Here is a 16080-nt window from a genome sequence, read left to right as displayed (position 1 = left end):
GCCACAAAATACAAGGGAAACAGAGGGCAGAAAGGCACGAAAAACAAGTGGAACACGAGTGAAACAGGGCAGATGGCCACAAAAAACGAGGGGAACAGAGGGCAGAAGGGCACAAAAAACAAGGGGAAAACGAGTGAAACAGAGGGCAGAAGGCCACAAAAAATGAGGGAAAGAGAGGCAGAAGGGCAAGAAAAATGAGGGAAACAGGGCAGAAGGGCACAAAACAAGGGGGAAAAGAGTGAAACAGAGAGCAGAAGGCCACAGAAAACAAGGGAAACAGGGCAGAAGGGCACGAAAAACAAGGGGTAAACGAGTGAAACAGAGCGCAGAAGGGCACAAAAACAAGGGGAAAACGGGTGGAACAGAGGGCAGAAAGGCACAAAAAACGAGGGAAACAGAGGGCAGAAGGGCACAAAAAACACGGGGAAAACAAGTGAAACAGAGAGCAGAAGGGCACAAAAACAAGGGGAAAACGGGTGGAACAGAGGGCAGAAAGGCACAAAAAACGAGGGAAACAGAGGGCAGAAGGGCACAAAAAACAAGGGCAAAACAAGTGAAACAGAGGGCAGAAGGGCACAAAAACAAGGGGAAAACGGGTGGAACAGAAAGCAGAAAGGCACAAAAAACGAGGGAAACAGAGGGCAGAAGGGCACAAAAAACAAGGGGAAAACGAGTGAAACAGAGGGCAGATGGCCACAAAAAACAAGGGGAAAACGAGTGAAACAGGGCAGAAGGCCACATAAAAAGAGGGAAACAGAAGGCAGAAGGGCACGGAAAACAAGGGGAAAACGAGTGCAACAGAGGACAGAAGGCCACAAAAAATGAGGGACACAAGAGGGCAGAAGGGCACGAAAAATGGGGGAAACGGGGCAGAAGGGCACAAAAAACGGGGGAAACAGAGGGCAGAAGGGCACAAAAAACAAGGGGAAAACGAGTGAAACAGAGGGCAGAAGGCCACAGAAAACAAGGGAAAAAGGGCAGAAGGGCACAAAAAACAAGGGGAAAACGAGTGAAACAGAGAGCAGAAGGCCACAGAAAACAAGGGAAAAAGGGCAGAAGGGCACAAAAAACAAGGGGAAAACGAGTGAAACAGAGAGCAGAAGGTCACAAAAACAAGGAGGGAATGGGTGGAACAGAGGGAAGAAAGGCACAAAAAACTAGGGAAACAGAGGGCAGAAGGGCACAAAAAACAAGGGAAAAACGAGTGAAACAGAGAGCAGAAGGGCACAAAAACAAGGGGAAACCAGTGGAACAGAGGGCAGAAAGGCACAAAAAACGAGGGAACCAGAGGGCAGAAGGGCACAAAAAACAAGAGGAAAATGAGTGAAACAGAGGGCTGAAGGGCACAAAAAACAAGGGGAAAACGAGTGAAACAGAGAGCAGAAGGCCAAAAAAACAAGTGAAACAGAGAGCAGAAGGCCACAAAAAAACAGGGAAACAGAGGGCAGAAGGGCACAAAAAACAAGGGGAAAACGAGTGAAACAGAGGGCAGAAGGCCACAAAAAATGAGGCAAACAGAGGGCAAAAGGGCACAAAACCAAGGGAAAACGAGTGAAACAGAGAGCAGGCCACAGAAAACAAGGGAAACAGGGCAGAAGGGCACAAAAAACAAGGGGAAAACGAGTGAAACAGGGCAGAAGGCCACAAAAACAAGGGGAAAACGGGTGGAACAGAGGGCAGAAAGGCACAAAAACGAGGGAAACAGGGCAAAAGGGCACGAAACACGAAGGAAACAGAGGGCAGAAGGGCACGAAAAACGATGGAAACAGAGTGCAGAAGGGCACAAATAAAAAACGAGGGAAACAGAGGGCAGAAGGGCACAAAACAAGGGGAAAACGAGTGAAACAGAGAGCAGAAGGCCACAAAATACAAGGGAAACAGAGGGCAGAAAGGCACGAAAAACAAGTGGAACACGAGTGAAACAGGGCAGATGGCCACAAAAAACGAGGGAAACAGAGGGCAGAAGGGCACAAAAAACAAGGGGAAAATGAGTGAAACAGAGAGCAGAAGGCCACAAAAAACAAGGAAAACAGGGCAGAAGGGCACGAAAAACGAGGGAAACAGAGGGCAGAAGGGCACGAAAAAGAAGTGGAAAACGAGTGAAACAGGGCAGAAGGTCACATAAAAAGAGGGAAACAGAAGACAGAAGGCCACAAAAAACGACGGAAACAGAGGGCAGAAGGGCACCAAAAACGAGGGAAACAGGGCAGAAAGGCACAAAAAACGAGGGAAACAGGGCAGAAGGACACAAAAAACAAGGGGAAAACGAGGGAAACCGAGAGCAGAAGGCCACAAAATACAAGGGAAACAGAGGGCAGAAAGGCACGAAAAACAAGTGGAACACGAGTGAAACAGGGCAGATGGCCACAAAAAACGAGGGGAACAGAGGGCAGAAGGGCACAAAAAACATGGGGAAAACGAGTGAAACAGAGGGCAGAAGGCCACAAAAAATTAGGGAAACAGAGGCAGAAGGGCAAGAAAAATGAGGGAAACAGGGCAGAAGGGCACAAATCAAGGGGGAAAAGAGTGAAACAGAGAGCAGAAGGCCACAGAAAACAAGGGAAACAGGGCAGAAGGGCACAAAAAACAAGGGGTAAACGAGTGAAACAGAGGGCAGAAGGGCACAAAAACAAGGGGAAAACGGGTGGAACAGAGGGCAGAAAGGCACAAAAAACGAGGGAAACAGAGGGCAGAAGGGCACAAAAAACAAGCGCAAAACAAGTGAAACAGAGGGCAGAAGGGCACAAAAACAAGGGGAAAACGGGTGGAACAGAAAGCAGAAAGGCACAAATAACGAGGGAAACAGAGGGCAGAATGGCACAAAAAACAAAGGGAAAACGAGTGAAACAGAGGGCAGAAGGGCACAAAAAACAAGGGGAAAATGAGTGAAACAGAGCAGAAGGCCAAAAAAAACAAGTGAAACAGAGCGGAAGGACACAAAAAACGAGGGAAACAGAGGGCAGAAGGGCACAAAAAACAAGGGAAACCGAGGGCAGAAGGGCACGAAAAACGCGGTAAACAGAGGGCAAAAGGGCACAAAACCAGTGGAAAACGAGTGAAACAGAGAGCAGGCCACAGAAAACAAGGGAAACAGGGCAGAAGGGCACAAAAACAAGGGGAAAATGAGTGAAACAGAGGGCGGAAGGCCACATAAAAAGAGGGAAACAGAAGGCAGAAGGGCACGGAAAGCAGGGGGAAAACGAGTGCAACAGAGGGCAGAAGGCCACAAAAAACGAGGGACACAAGAGGGCAGAAGGGCACGAAAAACGGGGGAAACGGGGCAGAAGGGCACAAAAAACGAGGGAAACAGAGGGCAAAAGGGCACAAAACCAGTGGAAAACGAGTGAAACAGAGAGCAGGCCACAGAAAACAAGGGAAACAGGGCAGAAGGGCACAAAAACAAGGGGAAAATGAGTGAAACAGAGGGCGGAAGGCCACAAAAACAAGGGGAAAATGGGTGGAACAGAGGGCAGAAAGGAACAAAAACGAGGGAAACAGGGCAGAAGGGCACGAAACACGAGTGCAACAGAGGGCAGAAGGGCACAAAAAACGAGGGACACAAGAGGGCAGAAGGGCACGAAAAATGGGGGAAACGGGGCAGAAGGGCACAAAAAACGAGGGAAACAGAGGGCAGAAGGGCACAAAAAACAAGGGGAAAACGAGTGAAACAGAGAGCAGAAGGCCACAAAAAACGAGGGAAACAGAGGCAGAAGGGCACGAAAAACGAGGGAAACCGAGGGCAGAAGGGCACAAAACAAGGGGAAAACGAGTGAAACAGAGAGCAGAAGGCCACAGAAAACAAGGGAAAAGGGCAGAAGGGCACAAAAAACAAGGGGAAAACGAGTGAAACAGAGGGCAGAAGGTCACAAAAACAAGGAGAAAATGGGTGGAACAGAGGGCAGAAAGGCACAAAAAACTAGGGAAACAGAGGGCAGAAGGGCACAAAAAACAAGGGAAAAACGAGTGAAACAGAGGGCAGAAGGGCACAAAAACAAGTGGGAAACCAGTAGAACAGAGGGCAGAAAGGCACAAAAAACGAGGGAACCAGAGGGCAGAAGGGCACAAAAAACAAGAGGAAAATGATGAAACAGAGGGCTGAAGGGCACAAAAAACAAGGGGAAAACGAGTGAAACAGAGGGCGGAAGGCCACAAAAACAAGGGGAAAATGGGTGGAACAGAGGGCAGAAAGGAACAAAAACGAGGGAAACAGGGCAGAAGGGCACGAAACACGAGTGCAACAGAGGGCAGAAGGGCACAAAAAACGAGGGACACAAGAGGGCAGAAGTGCACGAAAAACGGGGGAAACGGGGCAGAAGGGCACAAAAAACGAGGGAAACAGAGGGCAGAAGGGCACAAAAAACAAGGGGAAAACGAGTGAAACAGAGAGCAGAAGGCCACAAAAAACGAGGGAAACAGAGGCAGAAGGGCACGAAAAACGAGGGAAACCGAGGGCAGAAGGGCACAAAACAAGGGGAAAACGAGTGAAACAGAGAGCAGAAGGCCACAGAAAACAAGGGAAAAGGGCAGAAGGGCACAAAAAACAAGGGGAAAACGAGTGAAACAGAGGGCAGAAGGTCACAAAAACAAGGAGACAATGGGTGGAACAGAGGGCAGAAAGGCACAAAAAACTAGGGAAACAGAGGGCAGAAGGGCACAAAAAACAAGGGAAAAACGAGTGAAACAGAGGGCAGAAGGGCACAAAAACAAGGGGGAAACCAGTAGAACAGAGGGCAGAAAGGCACAAAAAACGAGGGAACCAGAGGGCAGAAGGGCACAAAAAACAAGAGGAAAATGATGAAACAGAGGGCTGAAGGGCACAAAAAACAAGGGGAAAACGAGTGAAACGGAGAGCAGAAGGCCAAAAAACAAGTGAAACAGAGAGCAGAAGGCCACAAAAAACGAGGGAAACAGAGGGCAGAAGGGCACAAAAAACAAGGGGAAAACGAGTGAAACAGAGGGCAGAAGGCCACAAAAAATGAGGCAAACAGAGGGCAAAAGGGCACAAAACCAGGGGAAAACGAGTGAAACAGAGAGCAGGCCACAGAAAACAAGGGAAACAGGGCAGAAGGGCACAAAAAACAAGGGGAAAACGAGTGAAACAGGGCAGAAGGCCACAAAAACAAGGGGAAAAAGGGTGGAACAGAGGGCAGAAAGGCACAAAAACGAGGGAAACAGGGCCGAAGGGCACGGAACACGAAGGAAACAGAGGGCAGAAGGGCACGAAAAACGATGGAAACAGAGTGCAGAAGGGCACAAACAAAAAACGAGGGAAACAGAGGGCAGAAGGGCACAAAACAAGGGGAAAAAGAGTGAAACAGAGAGCAGAAGGCCACAAAATACAAGCGAAACAGAGGGCAGAAAGGCACGAAAAACAAGTGTAACACGAGTGAAACAGGGCAGATGGCCATAAAAAACGAGGGAAACAGAGGGCAGAAGGGCACAAAACGAGGGGAAAACGAGTGAAACAGAGAGCAGGCCACAGAAAACAAGGGAAATAGGGCAGAAGGGCACAAAAAACAAGGGGAAACGAGTGAAACAGAGGGCAGGAAGGCACAAAAAACTAGGGAAACAGAGGGCAGAAGGGCACAAACAACAAGGGGAAAACAAGTGAAACAGAGGGCTGAAGGGCACGAAAAACAAGTGGAAAACGAGTGAAACAGGGCAGAAGGTCACATAAAAAGAGGGAAACAGAAGGCAGAAGGGTACAGAAAACAAGGGGAAAACGTGTGCAACAGAAGACAGAAGGCCACAAAAAACGACGGAAACAGAGGGCAGAAGGGCACGAAAAACGAGGGAAACAGGGCAGAAAGGCACAAAAAACGAGGGAAACAGAGGGCAGAAGGACACAAAAAACAAGGGGAAACGAGTGAAACAGAGAGCAGAAGGCCACAAAATACCAGGGAAACAGAGGGCAGAAAGGCACGAAAAACAAGTGGAACACGAGTGAAACAGGGCAGATGGCCACAAAAAACGAGGGGAACAGAGGGCAGAAGGGCACAAAAAACAAGGGGAAAACGAGTGAAACAGAGAGCAGAAGGCACAGAAAACAAGGGAAAAAGGGCAGAAGGGCACAAAAAACAAGGGGAAAACGAGTGAAACAGAGGGCAGAAGGTCACAAAAAACTAGGGAAACAGAGGGCAGAAGGGCACAAAAAACAAGGGAAAAACGAGTGAAACAGAGGGCAGAAGGGCACAAAAACAAGTGGGAAACCAGTAGAACAGAGGGCAGAAAGGCACAAAAAACGAGGGAACCAGAGGGCAGAAGGGCACAAAAAACAAGAGGAAAATGATGAAACAGAGGGCTGAAGGGCACAAAAAACAAGGGGAAAACGAGTGAAACAGAGGGCGGAAGGCCACAAAAACAAGGGGAAAATGGGTGGAACAGAGGGCAGAAAGGAACAAAAACGAGGGAAACAGGGCAGAAGGGCACGAAACACGAGTGCAACAGAGGGCAGAAGGGCACAAAAAACGAGGGACACAAGAGGGCAGAAGTGCACGAAAAACGGGGGAAACGGGGCAGAAGGGCACAAAAAACGAGGGAAACAGAGGGCAGAAGGGCACAAAAAACAAGGGGAAAACGAGTGAAACAGAGAGCAGAAGGCCACAAAAAACGAGGGAAACAGAGGCAGAAGGGCACGAAAAACGAGGGAAACCGAGGGCAGAAGGGCACAAAACAAGGGGAAAACGAGTGAAACAGAGAGCAGAAGGCCACAGAAAACAAGGGAAAAGGGCAGAAGGGCACAAAAAACAAGGGGAAAACGAGTGAAACAGAGGGCAGAAGGTCACAAAAACAAGGAGACAATGGGTGGAACAGAGGGCAGAAAGGCACAAAAAACTAGGGAAACAGAGGGCAGAAGGGCACAAAAAACAAGGGAAAAACGAGTGAAACAGAGGGCAGAAGGGCACAAAAACAAGGGGGAAACCAGTAGAACAGAGGGCAGAAAGGCACAAAAAACGAGGGAACCAGAGGGCAGAAGGGCACAAAAAACAAGAGGAAAATGATGAAACAGAGGGCTGAAGGGCACAAAAAACAAGGGGAAAACGAGTGAAACGGAGAGCAGAAGGCCAAAAAACAAGTGAAACAGAGAGCAGAAGGCCACAAAAAACGAGGGAAACAGAGGGCAGAAGGGCACAAAAAACAAGGGGAAAACGAGTGAAACAGAGGGCAGAAGGCCACAAAAAATGAGGCAAACAGAGGGCAAAAGGGCACAAAACCAGGGGAAAACGAGTGAAACAGAGAGCAGGCCACAGAAAACAAGGGAAACAGGGCAGAAGGGCACAAAAAACAAGGGGAAAACGAGTGAAACAGGGCAGAAGGCCACAAAAACAAGGGGAAAAAGGGTGGAACAGAGGGCAGAAAGGCACAAAAACGAGGGAAACAGGGCCGAAGGGCACGGAACACGAAGGAAACAGAGGGCAGAAGGGCACGAAAAACGATGGAAACAGAGTGCAGAAGGGCACAAACAAAAAACGAGGGAAACAGAGGGCAGAAGGGCACAAAACAAGGGGAAAAAGAGTGAAACAGAGAGCAGAAGGCCACAAAATACAAGCGAAACAGAGGGCAGAAAGGCACGAAAAACAAGTGTAACACGAGTGAAACAGGGCAGATGGCCATAAAAAACGAGGGAAACAGAGGGCAGAAGGGCACAAAACGAGGGGAAAACGAGTGAAACAGAGAGCAGGCCACAGAAAACAAGGGAAATAGGGCAGAAGGGCACAAAAAACAAGGGGAAACGAGTGAAACAGAGGGCAGGAAGGCACAAAAAACTAGGGAAACAGAGGGCAGAAGGGCACAAACAACAAGGGGAAAACAAGTGAAACAGAGGGCTGAAGGGCACGAAAAACAAGTGGAAAACGAGTGAAACAGGGCAGAAGGTCACATAAAAAGAGGGAAACAGAAGGCAGAAGGGTACAGAAAACAAGGGGAAAACGTGTGCAACAGAAGACAGAAGGCCACAAAAAACGACGGAAACAGAGGGCAGAAGGGCACGAAAAACGAGGGAAACAGGGCAGAAAGGCACAAAAAACGAGGGAAACAGAGGGCAGAAGGACACAAAAAACAAGGGGAAACGAGTGAAACAGAGAGCAGAAGGCCACAAAATACCAGGGAAACAGAGGGCAGAAAGGCACGAAAAACAAGTGGAACACGAGTGAAACAGGGCAGATGGCCACAAAAAACGAGGGGAACAGAGGGCAGAAGGGCACAAAAAACAAGGGGAAAACGAGTGAAACAGAGGGCAGAAGGCCACAAAAAATGAGGGAAACAGAGGCAGAAGGGCAAGAAAAAATGAGGGAAACAGGGCAGAAGGGCACAAAACAAGGGGGAAAGAGTGAAACAGAGAGCAGAAGGCCACAGAAAACAAGGGAAACAGGGCAGAAGGGCACGAAAAACAAGGGGTAAACGAGTGAAACAGAGCGCAGAAGGGCACAAAACAAGGGGAAAACGGGTGGAACAGAGGGCAGAAAGGCACAAAAAACGAGGGAAACAGAGGGCAGAAGGGCACAAAAAACAAGGGGAAAACAAGTGAAACAGAGAGCAGAAGGGCACAAAAACAAGGGGAAAACGGGTGGAACAGAGGGCAGAAAGGCACAAAAAACGAGGGAAACAGAGGGCAGAAGGGCACAAAAACAAGGGCAAAACAAGTGAAACAGAGGGCAGAAGGGCACAAAAACAAGGGGAAAACGGGTGGAACAGAAAGCAGAAAGGCACAAAAAACAAGGGAAACAGAGGGCAGACGGGCACAAAAAACAAGGGGAAAACGAGTGGAACAGAGGGCAGAAGGGCACAAAAAACAAGGGGAAAATGAGTGAAACAGAGCAGAAGGCCAAAAAAACAAGTGAAACAGAGCGGAAGGACACAAAAAACGAGGGAAACAGAGGGCAGAAGGGCACAAAAAAGAAGGGAAACTGAGGGCAGAAGGGCACGAAAAACGAGGTAAACAGAGGGCAAAAGGGCACGAAAAACAAGTGGAAAACGAGTGAAATAGGGCAGAAGGCCACATAAAAAGAGGGAAACAGAAGGCAGAAGGGCACGGAAAGCAGGGGGAAAACGAGTGCAACAGAGGGCAGAAGGCCACAAAAAACGAGGGACACAAGAGGGCAGAAGGGCACGAAAAACGGGGGAAACGGGGCAGAAGGGCACAAAAAACAAGGGAAACAGAGGGCAGAAGGGCACAAAAAACAGGGAAAACGAGTGAAACAGAGGGCAGAGGGCCACAAAAAACGAGGCAAACAGAGGGGAAAAGGGCAAAAAACCAGTGGAAAACGAGTGAAACAGAGCAGGCCACAGAAAACAAGGGAAACAGGGCAGAAGGGCACAAAAAACAAGGGGAAAATGAGTGAAACAGAGGGCGGAAGGCCACAAAAACAAGGGGAAAATGGGTGGAACAGAGGGCAGAAAGGAACAAAAACGAGGGAAACAGGGCAGAAGGGCACGAAACACGAGTGCAACAGAGGGCAGAAGGGCACAAAAAACGAGGGACACAAGAGGGCAGAAGGGCACGAAAAACGGGGGAAACGGGGCAGAAGGGCACAAAAAACAGAGGGCAGAAGGCCACAAAAAACGAGGGAAACAGAGGCAGAAGGGCACGAAAAACGAGGGAAACCGAGGGCAGAAGGGCACAAAACAAGGGGAAAACGAGTGAAACAGAGGGCGGAAGGCCACAAAAACAAGGGGAAAATGGGTGGAACAGAGGGCAGAAAGGAACAAAAACGAGGGAAACAGGGCAGAAGGGCACGAAACACGAGTGCAACAGAGGGCAGAAGGGCACAAAAAACGAGGGACACAAGAGGGCAGAAGGGCACGAAAAACGGGGGAAACGGGGCAGAAGGGCACAAAAAACGAGGGAAACAGAAGGCAGAAGGGCACGGAAAACAAGGGGAAAACGAGTGCAACAGAGGACAGAAGGCCACAAAAAACGAGGGACACAAGAAGGCAGAAGGGCACGAAAAACGGGGGAAATGGGGCAGAAGGGCACAAAAAACGAGGGAAACAGAGGGCAGAAGGGCACAAAAAACAAGGGGAAAACGAGTGAAACAGAGGGCAGAAGGCCACAAAAAATGAGGCAAACAGAGGGCAAAAGGGCACAAAACCAGGGGAAAACGAGTGAAACAGAGAGCAGGCCACAGAAAACAAGGGAAACAGGGCAGAAGGGCACAAAAAACAAGGGGAAAACGAGTGAAACATGGCAGAAGGCCACAAAAACAAGGGGAAAAAGGGTGGAACAGAGGGCAGAAAGGCACAAAAACGAGGGAAACGGGGCCGAAGGGCACGAAACACGAAGGAAACAGAGGGCAGAAGGGCACGAAAAACGATGGAAACAGAGTGCAGAAGGGCACAAACAAAAAACGAGGGAAACAGAGGGCAGAAGGGCACAAAACAAGGGGAAAACGAGTGAAACAGAGAGCAGAAGGCCACAAAATACAAGGGAAACAGAGGGCAGAAAGGCACGAAAAACAAGTGGAACACGAGTGAAACAGGGCAGATGGCCACAAAAAACGAGGGAAACAGAGGGCAGAAGGTCACAAAACGAGGGGAAAACGAGTGAAACAGAGAGCAGGCCACAGAAAACAAGGGAAATAGGGCAGAAGGGCACAAAAATCAAGGGGAAAACGAGTGAAACAGAGGGCAGGAAGGCACAAAAAACTAGGGAAACAGAGGGCAGAAGGGCACAAACAACAAGGGGAAAACGAGTGAAACAGAAGGCAGAAGGGCACAAAAAACAAGGGGAAAATGAGTGAAACAGAGAGCAGAAGGCCAAAAAAACAAGTGAAACAGAGAGTGGAAACGAACAAAAAAACGAGGGAAACAGAGGGCAGAAGGGCACAAAAAACAAGGGAAACAGAGGGCAGAAGGGCACGAAAAACGAGGGAAACAGAGGGCAGAAGGGCACAAAAAACAAGTGGAAAACGAGTGAAACAGGGTAGAAGGCCACATAAAAAGAGGGAAACAGAAGGCAGAAGGGCACGGAAAACAAGGGGAAAATGAGTGCAACAGAGGACAGAAGGCCACAAAAAATGAGGGACACAAGAGGGCAGAAGGGCACGAAAAACGGGGGAAACGGGGCAGAAGGGCACAAAAAACGAGGGAAACAGAGGGCAGAAGGGCACAAAAAACAAGGGGAAAACGAGTGAAACAGAGGGCAGAAGGCTACAAAAAACGAGGGAAACAGAGGCAGAAGGGCACGAAAAACGAGGGAAACCGAGGGCAGAAGGGCACAAAACATGGGGAAAACGAGTGAAACAGAGAGCAGAAGGCCACAGAAAACAAGGGAAAAGGGCAGAAGGGCACAAAAAACAAGGGGAAAACGAGTGAAACAGAGAGCAGAAGGCCACAGAAAACAAGGGAAAAGGGCAGAAGGTCACAAAAACAAGGAGAAAATGGGTGGAACAGAGGGCAGAAAGGCACAAAAAACTAGGGAAACAGAGGGCAAAAGGGCACAAAAAACAAGGGAAAAACGAGTGAAACAGAGGGCAGAAGGGCACAAAAACAAGGGGAAACCAGTGGAACAGAGGGCAGAAAGGCACAAAAAACGAGGGAACCAGAGGGCAGAAGGGCACAAACAAAAAACGAGGGAAACAGAGGGCAGAAGGGCACAAAACAAGGGGAAAACGAGTGAAACAGAGAGCAGAAGGCCACAAAATACAAGGGAAACAGAGGGCAGAAAGGCACGAAAAACAAGTGGAACACGAGTGAAACAGGGCAGATGGCCACAAAAAACAAGGGAAACAGAGGGCAGAAGGGCACAAAAAACAAGGGGAAAACGAGTGAAACAGAGAGCAGAAGGCCACAAAAAACAAGGAAAACAGGGCAGAAGGGCACGAAAAACGAGGGAAACAGAGGGCAGAAGGGCACGAAAAACAAGTGGAAAACGAGTGAAACAGGGCAGAAGGTCACATAAAAAGAGGGAAACAGAAGGCAGAAGGGTACAGAAAACAAGGGGAAAACGTGTGCAACAGAAGACAGAAGGCCACAAAAAACGACGGAAACAGAGGGCAGAAGGGCACGAAAAACGAGGGAAACAGGGCAGAAAGGCACAAAAAACGAGGGAAACAGAGGGCAGAAGGACACAAAAAACAAGGGGAAAACGAGTGAAACAGAGAGCAGAAGGCCACAAAATACAAGGGAAACAGAGGGCAGAAAGGCACGAAAAACAAGTGGAACACGAGTGAAACAGGGCAGATGGCCACAAAAAACGAGGGGAACAGAGGGCAGAAGGGCACAAAAAACAAGGGGAAAACGAGTGAAACAGAGGGCAGAAGGCCACAAAAAATGAGGGAAACAGAGGCAGAAGTGCAAGAAAAATGAGGGAAACAGGGCAGAAGGGCACAAAACAAGGGGGAAAAGAGTGAAACAGAGAGCAGAAGGCCACAGAAAACAAGGGAAACAGGGCAGAAGGGCACGAAAAACAAGGGGTAAACGAGTGAAACAGAGCGCAGAAGGGCACAAAAACAAGGGGAAAACGGGTGGAACAGAGGGCAGAAAGGCACAAAAAACGAGGGAAACAGAGGGCAGAAGGGCACAAAAAACAAGGGGAAAACAAGTGAAACAGAGAGCAGAAGGGCACAAAAACAAGGGGAAAATGGGTGGAACAGAGGGCAGAAAGGCACAAAAAACGAGGGAAACAGAGGGCAGAAGGGCACAAAAAACAAGGGCAAAACAAGTGAAACAGAGGGCAGAAGGGCACAAAAACAAGGGGAAAACGGGTGGAACAGAAAGCAGAAAGGCACAAAAAACAAGGGAAACAGAGGGCAGAAGGGCACAAAAACAAGGGGAAAACGAGTGAAAGAGAGGGCAGAAGGGCACAAAAAACAAGGGGAAAACGAGTGAAACAGGGCAGAAGGCCACATAAAAAGAGTGAAACAGAAGGCAGAAGGGCACGGAAAACAAGGGGAAAACGAGTGCAACAGAGGACAGAAGGCCACAAAAAATGAGGGACACAAGAGGGCAGAAGGGCACGAAAAACGGGGGAAATGGGGCAGAAGGGCACAAAAAAGGAGGGAAACAGAGGGCAGAAGGGCACAAAAAACAAGGGGAAAACGAGTGAAACAGAGGGCAAAAGGCCACAAAAAATGAGGGAAACAGAGGCAGAAGGGCACGAAAAACGAGGGAAACCGAGGGCAGAAGGGCACAAAACAAGGGGAAAATGAGTGAAACAGAGAGCAGAAGGCCACAGAAAACAAGGGAAAAGGGCAGAAGGGCATAAAAAACAAGGGGAAAACGAGTGAAACAGAGGGCAGAAGGTCACAAAAACAAGGAGAAAATGGGTGGAACAGAGGGCAGAAAGGCACAAAAAACTAGGGAAACAGAGGGCAAAAGGGCACAAAAAACAAGGGAAAAACGAGTGAAACAGAGGGCAGAAGGGCACAAAAACAAGGGGAAACCAGTGGAACAGAGGGCAGAAAGGCACAAAAAACGAGGGAACCAGAGGGCAGAAGGGCACAAACAAAAAACGAGGGAAACAGAGGGCAGAAGGGCACAAAACAAGGGGAAAACGAGTGAAACAGAGAGCAGAAGGCCACAAAATACAAGGGAAACAGAGGGCAGAAAGGCACGAAAAACAAGTGGAACACGAGTGAAACAGGGCAGATGGCCACAAAAAACAAGGGAAACAGAGGGCAGAAGGGCACAAAAAACAAGGGGAAAACGAGTGAAACAGGGCAGAAGGTCACATAAAAAGAGGGAAACAGAAGGCAGAAGGGTACAGAAAACAAGGGGAAAACGTGTGCAACAGAAGACAGAAGGCCACAAAAAACGACGGAAACAGAGGGCAGAAGGGCACAAAAAACGAGGGAAACAGGGCAGAAAGGCACAAAAAACGAGGGAAACAGAGGGCAGAAGGACACAAAAAACAAGGGGAAAACGAGTGAAACAGAGAGCAGAAGGCCACAAAATACAAGGGAAACAGAGGGCAGAAAGGCACAAAAAACAAGTGGAACACGAGTGAAACAGGGCAGATGGCCACAAAAAACGAGGGGAACAGAGGGCAGAAGGCCACAAAAAATGAGGGAAACAGAGGCAGAAGGGCAAGAAAAATGAGGGAAACAGGGCAGAAGGGCACAAAACAAGGGGGAAAAGAGTGAAACAGAGAGCAGAAGGCCACAGAAAACAAGGGAAACAGGGCAGAAGGGCACGAAAAACAAGGGGTAAACGAGTGAAACAGAGCGCAGAAGGGCACAAAAACAAGGGGAAAACGGGTGGAACAGAGGGCAGAAAGGCACAAAAAACGAGGGAAACAGAGGGCAGAAGGGCACAAAAAACAAGGGGAAAACAAGTGAAACAGAGAGCAGAAGGGCACAAAAACAAGGGGAAAACGGGTGGAACAGAGGGCAGAAAGGCACAAAAAACGAGGGAAACAGAGGGCAGAAGGGCACAAAAAACAAGGGCAAAACAAGTGAAACAGAGGGCAGAAGGGCACAAAAACAAGGGGAAAACGGGTGGAACAGAAAGCAGAAAGGCACAAAAAACAAGGGAAACAGAGGGCAGAAGGGCACAAAAACAAGGGGAAAACGAGTGAAAGAGAGGGCAGAAGGGCACAAAAAACAAGGGGAAAACGAGTGAAACAGGGCAGAAGGCCACATAAAAAGAGTGAAACAGAAGGCAGAAGGGCACGGAAAACAAGGGGAAAACGAGTGCAACAGAGGACAGAAGGCCACAAAAAATGAGGGACACAAGAGGGCAGAAGGGCACGAAAAACGGGGGAAACGGGGCAGAAGGGCACAAAAAAGGAGGGAAACAGAGGGCAGAAGGGCACAAAAAACAAGGGGAAAACGAGTGAAACAGAGGGCAGAAGGCCACAAAAAACGAGGGAAACAGAGGCAGAAGGGCACGAAAAACGAGGGAAACCGAGGGCAGAAGGGCACAAAACAAGGGGAAAACGAGTGAAACAGAGAGCAGAAGGCCACAGAAAACAAGGGAAAAAGGGCAGAAGGGCACGAAAAACAAGGGGAAAACGAGTGAAACAGAGGGCAGAAGGTCACAAAAACAAGGAGAAAATGGATGGAACAGAGGGCAGAAAGGCACAAAAAACTTGGGAAACAGAGGGCAGAAGGGCACAAAAAACAAGGGAAAAACGAGTGAAACAGAGGGCAGAAGGGCACAAAAACAAGGGGAAACCAGTGGAACAGAGGGCAGAAAGGCACAAAAAACGAGGGAACCAGAGGGCAGAAGGGCACAAAAAACAAGAGGAAAATGAGTGAAACAGAGGGCTGAAGGCACAAAAAACAAGGGGAAAACGAGTGAAACAGAGAGCAGAAGGCCAAAAAAACAAGTGAAACAGAGAGCAGAAGGCCACAAAAAAACAGGGAAAAAGAGGGCAGAAGGGCACAAAAAACAAGGGGAAAACGAGTGAAACAGAGGGCAGAAGGCCACAAAAAATGAGGCAAACCAGGGGCACAAAACCAGGGGAAAACGAGTGAAACAGAGAGCAGGCCACAGAAAACAAGGGAAACAGGGCAGAAGGGCACAAAAAACAAGGGGAAAACGAGTGAAACAGGGCAGAAGGCCACAAAAACAAGGGGAAAACGGGTGGAACAGAGGGCAGAAAGGCACAAAAACGAGGAAAACAGGGCAGAAGGGCACGAAACACGAAGGAAACAGAGGGCAGAAGGGCACGAAAAACGATGGAAACAGAGTGCAGAAGGGCACAAACAAAAAACGAGGGAAACAGAGGGCAGAAGGGCACAAAACAAGGGGAAACGAGTGAAACAGAGAGCAGAAGGCCACAAAATACAAGGGAAACAGAGGGCAGAAAGGCACGAAAAACAAGTGGAACACGAGTGAAACAGGGCAGATGGCCACAAAAAACGAGGGAAACAGAGGGCAGAAGGGCACAAAAAACAAGGGGAAAACGAGTGAAACAGAGAGCAGAAGGCCACAAAAAACAAGGAAAACAGGGCAGAAGGGCACAAAAAACGAGGGAAACAGAGGGCAGAAGGGCACGAAAAACAAATGGAAAACGAGTGAAACAGGGCAGAAGGTCACATAAAAAGAGGGAAACAGAAGGCAGAAGGGTACAGAAAACAAGGGGAAAACGTGTGCAACAGAAGACAGAAGGCCACAAAAAACGACGGAAACAGAGGG

Source organism: Lissotriton vulgaris, chromosome 1_1 (assembly GCF_964263255.1).
Source record: "Lissotriton vulgaris chromosome 1_1, aLisVul1.2, whole genome shotgun sequence".
NCBI lineage: Eukaryota > Metazoa > Chordata > Amphibia > Caudata > Salamandridae > Lissotriton > Lissotriton vulgaris.
The sequence above is the reverse complement of the archived record's forward strand: the minus strand, read 5'-3'. Positions refer to the sequence as shown.